We start from the raw sequence: 12,252 nt of genomic DNA, 5'->3' as shown, positions 1-12,252 counted from the left end.
TCTCTCTCAGCTCCTCTGTGTTTCCTCTCATTTCGGCTATTTTTTATCGTATAATTAAATGTATATATATTAAAGATGAAACACATTTGAAAGCTCTCCGACTGTTTGATCCTCTCAGTCTCCAGCGCTGCTGCTGCTGCTGCACAAATATTATTAACTGATTTAATTATTGAAGTATTTCTTTGAATAAATGATAGTGTGGTACATCTGGAAGGAGGACGTGTCCCCGTCTGTGAGCTGGCAGCAGCGTTTAGTTGGATATGATAATGAGTTTCCTGCGAGCCGTCACTCAGCTCGGCTCTCATCCTGCTCCAGGACCAGCAGCTGCCAGAAAACACTCAAACACTGAAACACACTCTGGGTATCTCCTCTCAGCCCTGCAGCTCTACACACACCTGAAATATTCAACATTTACAATCGATCTGAGAGGAAAAGATGCACACGACAGTTACTAGATAGAAGTGGCAAATCTACAAGTAAAAAAAGTAGAAGATTTAAGAGATTTAAAGTGGCAAATCTGCACTAAAAAAGTCACAGATTTACGAGAAAAAAAGTGAAAAGAAAACACAATTTTTTTCTCCTAGATTTGCCACTTTAATTTCGTAAACTTTTTTCTCAAAATATTACCCTCCTCCCCTGGGTCCCTATGTTTTTTTTTACACATTCTGGCATTATGTAATATCCTCCAATATTCTCTAGGGTTGGAATTTGGAATTTGCAAGTATTTCAATGAGTGTCCTATTAAGGGTTAATTATGTTTTTTAAACTTGAAATTCGATGACTTTTCCTAGAAAAAAAAAGTCAAACATTGTCTTTGTCCATATTTCCATGAAAGCTGAACACCAACAGGGTACAAATCTGGTCTCAGGGGTCGTTTTTAACTGCAAAATAATAATTATAAAAAACATTAAAAACATAAAAATAAGCGTGTATGCATGTACGTATGCATGCATGCTTAAAAATGATTCTTACAGCTATGCAGTACCTTTAGTAATGAAAATAAAGCTCTAGTTTAGTAGGAAATTTAGTAGGAAACCAGTTATGACAGGTGTGCTGTAATAAAAAAACGAGTGGATTTCACTGATTATATCCATTTTTTCTGCTCTGTAACGAGGGAAAACCTCCATATTCACAGAGTTTGTGGTGAGTGACATGCAAGATAGATTTGGGTTTTATTATTCAATCAAGCCGCTTTATTTAAGGGGTTAGGTGAAGGTGGGTCATATTTCATCCTTAGGACAAGTAGAGAGAGTTAAGACAACACAAGGGTTAACGGACCTGAAGCAGAAACTAACTTCACATTCAGAATAAAACATGAAAGGAGCTGTGTGGTTCTGCAGTATGATGTTTGGATCAGACCGGACTCCAAACTGGAGAATGAATAAATACATTTTTTTTTGTCTCATCTCTCCTGATGTTGGCTTTTATTTTGGAAATGCACGGTCTCCATGGAAACAGGGAGGAGAGGCTGACAGCTCACACATTAAAGATCGTTTATCAGCCAATCCCATCTTTCATGTTTCATTAAAGGCACTGTTTCACACTTCAGAGCTGCACGCTGCCTTCTGATTGGCTCCTGGTGACCTCCTCACAGCACCGAGCCACACGCTGGCGTCTGATTGGCTCCTGGTGGCCTCCTCACAGCACTGAGCCACACGCTGCCTTCTGATTGGCTCCTGGTGACCTCCTGGTGAGTCACTCGTCAGCGGAGGTAATTAAAGACCTGCTGAACCTGTTTTAATTAAGCCGTTCTAATGAAGACCTCGGAGCGTCTGAAGGTCTCGACATCAATCAGCTGTTTGTGACTCGGAGCCAATCAGAGCGAGCAGGTGAACAAACTTTCACTTTCACTACAAACTTTTCTTCACTTTGTGTATTTTTAGCAACTGGATGGATCCTGATGGAATGACGTCTTGTTTTCTTCACGATGAATTCATGAACTTCTTCTGTTCCTCCTGCTGTTTGCTGCTGTTTCAGCAACATTAAAACCCCGTGGAGACGCCGGCGGGATCAGGTCACATGACTTCTTCACGCTGTCAAACCTTCTAAAGTTCTGCTTCAAACTCCATGAGGCCAGTTTGTGTTTAATGATGATAGAACATGTAAAACCAGAGATAAGCTTAATTCGAGGTCCTTCAGAGGTCTGATTGAGTCTTTCAGTGGTTACAAGGCATTTGTTATATCTAATTGACCTTTTCGAGGTTCTAGAAGTCTTTTAAGAGAACCTAGATATCACCCTAGATGTTCTAGAGGTTCTTCACAAGGTTTTATTGGGTCTTTTAGAGTCTATTGAGGGCTTAAAGACGTTTTATGAGGTTTATTGATCCTTTGGCAGATTTGAGAGGTTCTTAAGATAGTTGCAGTGGTTATAAGGGGGTTCTAGAGGACTGTTAAGAGGTTTAATTGGGTCTTTAAGATGTTCTAGAGGGCTACAAAACATTTATGAGGTTTTTTGCCCTTTTAAGAGGTTTTAGAGGTCCGTTAAGAGGACCTGGTGATGATTGTGGTGGCTCTACAGGCTCTTTACCAGGTTTTGTTCGGTCCTTATGAGGCTCTAGAGGACTAAAAGACATTTATGGGTTTCATGGTTCCTTTATGGGGTTCTAGGGGTCCTTTTAAGATTTTTTTCTGATTCTCAATGAGGCTCTAGGTCTAAAGGAAGTTCAGTGGGTTGATTGGTTTGAGGAGTCCGGCTTGTTCTTTCATCTAGTCATCAGCTTCCCTCGAAAGCTGTCAAACCTTCTAAAGTTCTGCTTCAAACTCCATGAGGCCAGTTTGTGTTTGATGATGATAGAACATGTAAAACCAGAGATAATTTCATTTTGAGGTCCTTTCAGAGGTCTGATTGAGTCTTTCAGTGGTTACAAGATTTATTTGTCCTTTGTCACTGGTTTGGATGAATAAGTGCTCCGTCAGCACAGTCCTTTGTTGGGTTCTAAAATACAGTTTACAGAGTAAATAAATGATTTAAATGGTGGAAGTGAAGTAGTTAGGAGGAGGACGTGACTACAGGAAGTGACATCGTTCAGTAAAAACCTGATGCAGGAAGTTAAGAGATGTTTGAATCACATGCTGACCTTTGGCCTCACACGGGGCACCAACACTTATCGGCTGGGAGACAGTTAACGGTTTTTTAATGGACTTTCATGTATTTTTGGGGTAATTCGGTCTTTCTTTTTGTAATTTTGTATCTTTTTTGGTCATTTTACACATTTTTTGGCATGTTTTTCATATTTTTTACGTATTTTTCGTATACCTTGATTGTTTTTTTTTGTAAGTCTCTTTGGATAAATGACTGCTAAATGACTAAATGTAATGTAATGTAATGTATTTTATACTTCTTTTTTGGTCTTTTATGTCTTTTGTGGGTCATTTTGTATCTTTTCTGGTGATTTTGTGTCTTTTCAGACTATGTTTATGTATGTTTTGGGGTATTTTTTAATTTTATTTTTGGGGAGGGGGATTGGTATTTTGTTTTTTACATATTTTTTGGTCATTTTACATATTTTTTTGGCATTTTTAAGGTTTTTCTTCTGTATGCTTTGGGTATTTTTATGTATGTTTTTGGAATTTTTAACCTACTTTTTTTTTAAAGGAGTTGCGTCTTGTTTTTGGTAATTCAATGTCTTTTTCCCCCGACCCGCCCACCTCCCTCCTCCCCTCCCTAACTGACTCTTTGTGCTTTATACTCCGTATTACTATGGCCGCTAGAGGGCGCCACTAGCTCCAGACGGAGACATGAAGGATGGAGATCAGAGGCACAAAATATTGTGCCATCCTGCTGATCCAGCGTGCTCTGTGTTTGATTCCTCGTCACTTTGTTGCCTGACTCCAGCTGTGACATGAGAGAAAAAGCTATAAAACTGTCACTGTTTCCCTTAAAGACTAAAAGAGTTCAGTAGACAAACAGCTGGGTGGGAAAAACTTTAGCAGTTATGGTATAAAGTCAGTCTGCAGCAGTAATGAAATATTTAGTTGAAGCAGCAAGAATCGATTTCTCGTCTTCTCAGTTATTAGAACAATTTCATCCTTATTTGTTCTTCCCCATTGTCAGGGATCAATACCTACACCTCCTCACCTTGTTGTCTCTGCTGTCACTGCAGGTCTGATATTTATAGCGCCGATCTAAACTGGTCCGGTCGATGGGGTCAGCGCTAACGATCGGACCTCAGGACGAGTTTCACTGCCGCCAAGATCACGGCTTCAACGCGTCAGATCGACTGGAGAACACCAGGAGGCTAAACAACACAGATGTGAAACACACATTCATATTGAAGGATAGGGACACTTAGCTTAGCTTAGCTTAGCTGTAACTGAAGTGTCTATTACTTGTTAAAACTTCAGAGACTTTGAGTGTTCAACCAACATTTTAGGCTCATTTCCTCTATTGAGCTGCAGGTCTAGAGTCCTCATCCTGAAAACCGGTTAGAACTAGATTAGAATGCTAATTTTGTGTCTTTTTTGGGGAAATTTTGTGTCCTTTTTTAGTAATTTTGTTTATTTTTTGTGTCATTTTGTGTCTTTCTTAAATAACGGTGTGTCTTTTTTGGTAATTCTGTGTTTTTTTTCTGTCATTCTGTGTATTTTTTGGGTCATTTTGTGTCTTTTTTGTCATTTTGTGTCTTTTTAAAGTAATTTAGTGTTTTTTCAGTCATTTTGTGTCTTTTTTGAAAAATAATTGTGTGTCTTTTTTGGTAATTCTGTCTTTTTTCCGTCATTCTGTGTATTCTTTTGGTCATTTTGTGTCTTTTTAAAGTGATTTAGTGTTTTTTTCTGTCATTTTGTGTCTTTTTTGTTTTTGGTCATGTTGATAGTGCCTCCAGCGGCCCCCAGGTGATTTGAGTTTGAGGCCCCTGGTTAGAGAGAGGAGGAAGCCTCCAGCTGACAGAAACTCTCTGATTACTCCTGCAGCAGGTGATTTAAATGAGCAGCTGATGAGATTCACCTGCTCACTCTCACTCTGTCCTCCTGAAACTCTCCTCTGTCCATCTGACTCAACTTTACTTTAATAATTCTTCTTGTTGTAATAGAATCCTTTGCGTCGTCTCCTCCAGCTCACATTCACAGTTTGTGACTCTGAGCAGCTTTCTCCTCCTGACAATGACATGAAGTCACGTCTCTCAGGCTTCAGAGTGGAACAAACATTTCAACAGCAGAAGGAAAAAACACTGTTTTACTCCTCCTGCTCCTCTATTCTCAGTTTAAGTTTAACCTGGGAGAAGATTATCAATTACTTTGAATTTTGAGGGTTGAGGGTTACTTTTTTTTCAATTTACTTTTTTTTTTTCTTCCAGTTACCTCAAAAGTTAGTCTCAATTAGCCTCCAGAAATGTGAATGAAACAGCTTCTAGCACTGAGTCTCTTTACATCAGGGGTCTCACACTCAAACTACCTGGGGCCGCTGGAGGCAGCTTCAAAATGACCAAAAAAAGACACAAAATGACAGAAAAAAACTAAATTACTTAAAAAAGAAATAAAAATGACCAAAAAAAAAAGACACAAAATTATTAAAGACCCGCAATTTTTAAGAAAAAGACACAATTATTTTAAAAAGACACAAAATTACCCAAAAAGTAATTAAAGGGACCTTCCACACACAACACGGTAAAGTGCCATTCATATAAAACTCACATTAAACTTTCATATCAAGGTGAGGGCCACAAAATATTGTCAAAAGGGCCACAATTGGCCCGCGGGCCGCAAATTTGAGACCCCTGTTTTACAGACATGCCCACTTTATGCTGATGCAGAAAAATCTGTTGTTGTGTCCTCTTGTATGTGATTATTTTTGCACACTGGGATAAATAAACAGTCTGTGAACTGTATAAATCAGGAGAAACAACAAGACTAACCTCTCTGTTTCATTTGATACTTAATTAAATCTTTGGGTTGTTTTTAGACGTGACATGCCCACTTTATGCACTTCATCACAAGCTGTTTGGGGCAGAACCCATGCAGTGTTTCTCCTGTGTTGCTGTGTCCTCTTTGTGCATCCTGGGCTCCCTGAACAGTCTGTTAGCTGCATAAATCGGGTCTGACTGGAAAGCTGAGACTCTTGTGGATTCAATGAGCCCAGTTTTATTTAACCTCTATATCTTGTCAGGAAGGAAGGAGGTGAAATAACACTCCAAAGTTTGGCTGAATTTTCAGAGAGAGACATGCCCACTTAATGCAAGTTTTTTTGTCCTCTTGTATGTGAATATTCCTGCACTCTGGGGTCCTAAACAGTCTGTGAGCTGCATAAATCGGGTCTGAGTGGAAAGCTGAGGCTCTTGTGGATTCAATGAACCCAAATGACCATTTTCAAAGGGCTCCCTTGACTGTAGACCTCCAGATATCCAAATAATTTGGGTTTTATGTGTCCCCATGACTCTCCTCTCTACAGACATGCCCACTTTATGCATGTTTATGCAACATGTAATTTGAGGCAGAAACCTGCAGTTTTATCATGCAAAGGTGATATTTTTTGCCCAAATACTGGAGGATTTCTGACCATTCTTGATCGATTCTTTAGTGATCAAAAATGATGAAATCCAACCCAGAACTGCCTGCAGCACTAATGAAGCCAGTCTGAGCCTGGAGATGGACCTCATATCCTCACATTATAATGGTCTGAGACCTTATACACTGTTACTGTTTCACTGAATTAATTATTTTCATGTACAGGCTGAGCTGCTGCTGTAAAAGCCTTAAAAAGTCCCGGGTGTTGTTGTTTGATGCTGTGAGCAGCTTCGTGTTGTTCCCTCGTGTCCGTGGTGACAGCAGCTTCATGTTCAGCCTTTTGTCCTGCTGACAGATTAAATAGCTGCTTGGCTCCGTCTCCTCCTCTTCTTGAACTGGTCACGCCTCTGAACAAACAGCCGGCAGCTTTAATTACCACTGCTGAGGATGTTGGTACAGCCGAGAGATTCTCCTTCATTTCTGCTTCAGCCTCGCAGGGTTATAACCCTCTAAAGTCACTAAAAGCTCCAAATAATCAGACTTGTTGCCTCCATCAGAGTAGAAAACAAAGCAGCGTGGAGCCCTACTGTACATTTACCTCTAAAGTTCTGGCTGTAAACTCCATGAGGCCAGTTTCAGTTTGATGATGATATACCAAGTAAAACTGGAGACAAGCTCAAATAGATTTAGTATCAAATGATAGAACTGGATGGAACCCTCTGATATGGTAGATTTGACACCTTTGGTCACATTTGACACATTTACAATTCTTTATTGAGCATGATAGTGTTTTGAAAGTTAAAAAAAAATTCAAAGTCACATTTTATGTTGGACTAAAGGACTAAAAAAGACAGAAAATGACCAAAAAAGACACAAAATGACCCAAAAAAAGACACAAAATTGCTAAAATAAGGCACAAAATTACTAAAATAAGGCACAATTACTAAGAAAAGCACTAAATGACCAAAAAAAGACACAAAATGACCAAAAAACACACAAAATGGACAAGAAAAGACACAAATTACTAAAGAAAGACACAAAATAACTAAAAAAGACAACAACAGACACAAAATGACATGAAAGGACATGAAAAGTATTCAAAAATTGACAAAATAGCCCTATAAGACTCCATAGAGTTTAACAGTTCATTGAGCATATTTGTGTTTTTTATTGTCATAAATAGTATAATTTTATTTCAGATTTCATGATTTTTGTGTATTTTTGGGCTCAATGTGTTAATAAAGTGGGTTAAAGTGAAAAAATAACTCAGCAAACCACGGCTCAGAAACACTCACAAGTTACTGATAAAACTTTTATTATCATAAGTCAGTTTGTCATTGTTTTGCACACAATACTGCATGTTAACACAACGATAAGTCCATGTCCCAACACCTGTCCTCCTGCTCCTCCTCCTGCTTCTCCTCCTGCTCCTCCTCCTCCTCGTCTCTCACTGGAATATTTCCTGCACGTTTCATCAAACTGATCAAACTCAAAATGTCTGTAGAAGTGGAAAATAATGTAACTGTTCTATGAACAATGGTCCCTGAAACGACCAGCACCAGCTAATATTAGTCAAGTTATTTAGTAATTAGGAGCAATTTAAGAATGGATTTTTAAAACATTTTCCTACTTTTCGTTTGTATTTTGTCGTGCCAAGCTAGCATTTTGTGCTGGGAAATATTAATAATTACAATAAAAAAGCACTACTACTACTTTTAAGTAGAAAAGTTAATTCATCCATTTTAACATCTTAACACTCATTAAAGATGATAGAACTACCATGAATGACAACAACGTTGATTTAGGTGCAAACTAAGACGAGCTGCTGGGTTTATTTTCCTGAAGCTAAAAACATCAGATTCATTAACTTCTTCTTGTCGGTCAGAACAGACTCGCCTGTTGATGAATCCCATAAAGGATTTCCTAATTTTCCTCTTTTTGCTATGTGTAAGAGAAGAATAAAAGAGAAATAAATAAAGTGATGCATGCACAGCAAAATCAGGAATGTTAATTCAACTCAGAGTGTTAAATTTTACACTTTTTCAAACAGAAACAGGAGTTCCCCTCCATGAAACAGCAAGAGGAGCTGTTCAACACCAATGGATCTGGTCTAGAGCACCAGATGGACTAGAGCCGGCCCTGGTGGGGTCAATGAGACCACAACCAGGATAAGTGGCAGGCGATGGATGGATGGATGGATGGATAGGGAAGTTCCTCTTGATTTAAGACTTGATCAAATTATAGAATTATTTACCACCCAGAAGAAGCTCCATTGTTGATCCCGTGTAGGATCAGGTCTCCTGGGGGCCTCCCTGTGTGGTGTTGTTTTACCCACCCTGGGAGTAGACCCAGAACGTCTTTGAGGGATCAAGAATCCTTATGTTAGTTGAGAAGTGCTCAGTCAAAAAGATACTGGACTTCCATCAGATGCTTGAAGATGTTAAACCTATGATCCATGTCTCAGACTGCCTGGAACCAGTTCATTTATCACTGACAGAGCACTTCTAGCCATCCCATGACCTGGGTGACCAGAATAAGGATGTCTGGATAGGTGGATCGTGAAGTTTGAGCCTGACATACCATTTGATCAAACTGTTGAATTATAGGAGGTTTACACTGACAAAAAGGGGGCAGAGCAAGGAGCTTTGAGCTCCAGAGGAAGCTCCATTACATTTTCTTCTGATGTGGTTCAAGCATCTGACTGGGATGCTTCCTGGTCGCTGCTTCTCAAACCAGAAGACCCAGGAGCAGTCCCAGAGCTGAGGAACACGGCCAGGGAAGAGGATGTGTGGAAGCGCTTAGGCTAAGGCAGCTGGACGTCCTTTAGATTCTTGGAGATGTTACGTCTATCCTTCAAAAGTGGTGGGATTGGTGGGAGGTCTGAGGCTGGCCGGGACCAGTCCACATTATGACCTGGATGACAAAGAACCTTCACACACCCTTCAGGAATCAGGACATCTGGACTACCTTGTTTAGTCTGATTCCTTATCAACCTAGATCTGCACATGGTGGAAGATTAATGGATGGATAAAATGGTAAAGTTTTATCATGACTTAGTTCTTCAGCAAAGTGTAGTATTTAAGTTGTGGTACAATCAATATCCAGACTTGGTTGCACTACTGAAAGGTTCACATGCCAGATATTATTGTTTCAGTGTCAACAGTAAAAGTAAAACCCAGTAAAAGAAAGTGAGTCAGTTCTTCAGAGACAGCGAGAGAGGAGGGCAGGTGTTGTGGCACAAAAGGATCAAAATCTATCACCATAATCTAAAAATCTCTCAGAGGATAATCAGGTTGTGCTTTTAAATCTACTCACACATTTTCGTTTACATGTGAACATGCTTGAGAGTAGAACGGCCCAGTCATCGGGAACACTGTAAACGTCATTATTACGCATATTACTCACTACCAGGAAACAGAAACCACAAGGACCGACAGTCCTGCATGGAGATTTGCATGCAAAACAACAGTTCATGCATCTGCCTCGCCTTTAGAAAAAAACAGTGGAGGACGCAGACGTCTGAGAAGGCAGCTCGCTAGTTCATCTGGCAGAGATCCAAAATGCTTTACAACGTACGAACCTTACGAAATTTAGCAAAATATCGATAAACTCTTATAAAACCAAACCAGAGGGGAGGGGGGGAGGGGGGGTCTTACATTCCTTCATCGACCGGTTCCCCGCCCGTCATGCTGTCTGCAGGGAAGCAGCTTCTGGATTGGTCAGTGTTGTGTGTTTGTGTGCTTTTCACGTCCGTTAAAAACACTCCTGAATGTTACAATCAGCTCAGCCTCTGCAGGCCCTGCATGCACAACGGATGCTAAAGGTGCATAAACAGTTAGCATTTTTATACATGTCGGTTCAGGAGGTGAGATAACTTCATCCTCACCTGTCTAGTACGTTAGTGCTACTGTTCCTCACTTCCCATGAACCTTTGTGCTTCCTGTGATGTGGCAGTGTAATGTGGATTTGAAAATGATTTGATTATGGACAACTCTAGATGTGTCAGATCACAGCACAAACTGGAACCCACGACCTGGTGATGTAGTGACGAGGTCTAGATGGTGAGCTGCTGTGGTTCGTTAGGGACTGCTCATATTCTGACATAATGTTGGTCTAATGCAAACACATATGGATCTGATGGCTCATTAGTCCACTGTACTTCTTACAAACAATGATGTTTTAGGCTGTGATGATGCTGTGGTTGAGGAATGGTTAGTTTAGGCACAAAAACTACCTGGTTAGGGTTTGAGAAAGATCACTTAAGACTTCTGAGACGTTGGACCAATGAGACGTTGGACCAGTGAGACGTTGGACCAATGAGACGTTGGACCAATGAGACGTTGGACCAATGAGACGCTGGACCAATGAGACGTTGGACCAATGAGACGTTGGACCAATGAGACGTTGGACCAATGAGACATTGGACCAATGAGACGGTGAACCAATGAGACGTTGGACCAATGAGACGTTGGACCAATGAGACGTTGGACCAGTGAGACGTTGGACCAATGAGACGCTGGACCAATGAGACGCTGGACCAGTGAGACGTTGGACCAATGAGACGTTGGACCAGTGAGACGTTGGACCAATGAGACGCTGGACCAATGAGACGCTGGACCAGTGAGACGTTGGACCAATGAGACGTTGGACCAGTGAGACGCTGGACCAATGAGACGTTGGACCAATGAGACGTTGGACCAGTGAGACGTTGGACCAATGAGACCCTGGGCCAATGAGAAGTTGGACCAATGAGACGTTGGACCAATGAGACGTTGGACCAATGAGACATTGGACCAATGAGACGCGGGACCAATGAGACATTGGACCAATGAGACACTGGACCAATGAGACGCTGGACCAATGAGACGTTGGACCAATGAGAAGCTGGACCAATGGGACGTTGGACCAATGGGACGTTGGACCAATGAGAAGCTGGACCAATGAGACACTGGACCAATGAGACGCTGGACCAATGAGACGTTGGACCAATGAGAAGCTGGACCAATGGGACGTTGGACCAATGGGACGTTGGACCAGTGAGACGTTGGACCAATGAGACGCTGGACCAATGAGACGTTGGACCAATGAGAAGCTGGACCAATGAGACGTTGGACCAATGGGACGTTGGACCAGTGAGACGTTGGACCAATGGCGTGGCACCGGATGGTGAGCTGACGGCTGACATGCTACCCAGCCAAAGAAGCTCAACAGGTGCTATAGTGCTACTGTTTCCCATTTCCCAAATACTTATCTCAATGTGGATTTTAAAATGGTAAAAGATTATAGAAACTCAAGGTGGTGACTGTCTGATCACAGCAGAAACTGTTACCCACTGGAGTGGCAGTGCTGAAGCCTGGTGCTGTCGTGGGTCAGTTAGGGTCTGCTCATTCTTCTGACATATTGTTGGTCTAATGTAAACAAATAGAACTGATGGCCCATTAGTCCACTCTGCTTCTTAGAAAACAATGATGTTTTAGGCTGTGATGATGCTGTGGTTGAGGAATGATTAGATTAGGCACAAAAAACACCTGGTTAGGGTTTGAGAAAGATCACTTTTTAAGACTTTTGAGCCGTACAGAAGCTGGTACCCAGTGAAGTGGCAGTGTTGGAAGCCTGGTGGTGTAGAGACAATGGCCCTCATTTATCAAACAAGCGTACGTCAGAAAGTGAGCGTAAGGTAAGATGATTTCTACGCAAGCCTCGGCATTTATCAATTTGGACGTGAGCGGACGGTACGATCAGATCTCACGTCTGCTCTCAGCTCGTGTACGCAAATTTGAGTCAGCGTGAAGTGCACACGTCTGAGTGGGA

Source organism: Centropristis striata, chromosome 8 (genome assembly GCF_030273125.1).
Source record: "Centropristis striata isolate RG_2023a ecotype Rhode Island chromosome 8, C.striata_1.0, whole genome shotgun sequence".
Lineage (NCBI taxonomy): Eukaryota > Metazoa > Chordata > Actinopteri > Perciformes > Serranidae > Centropristis > Centropristis striata.
Note: the sequence above shows the minus strand (reverse complement) of the source record.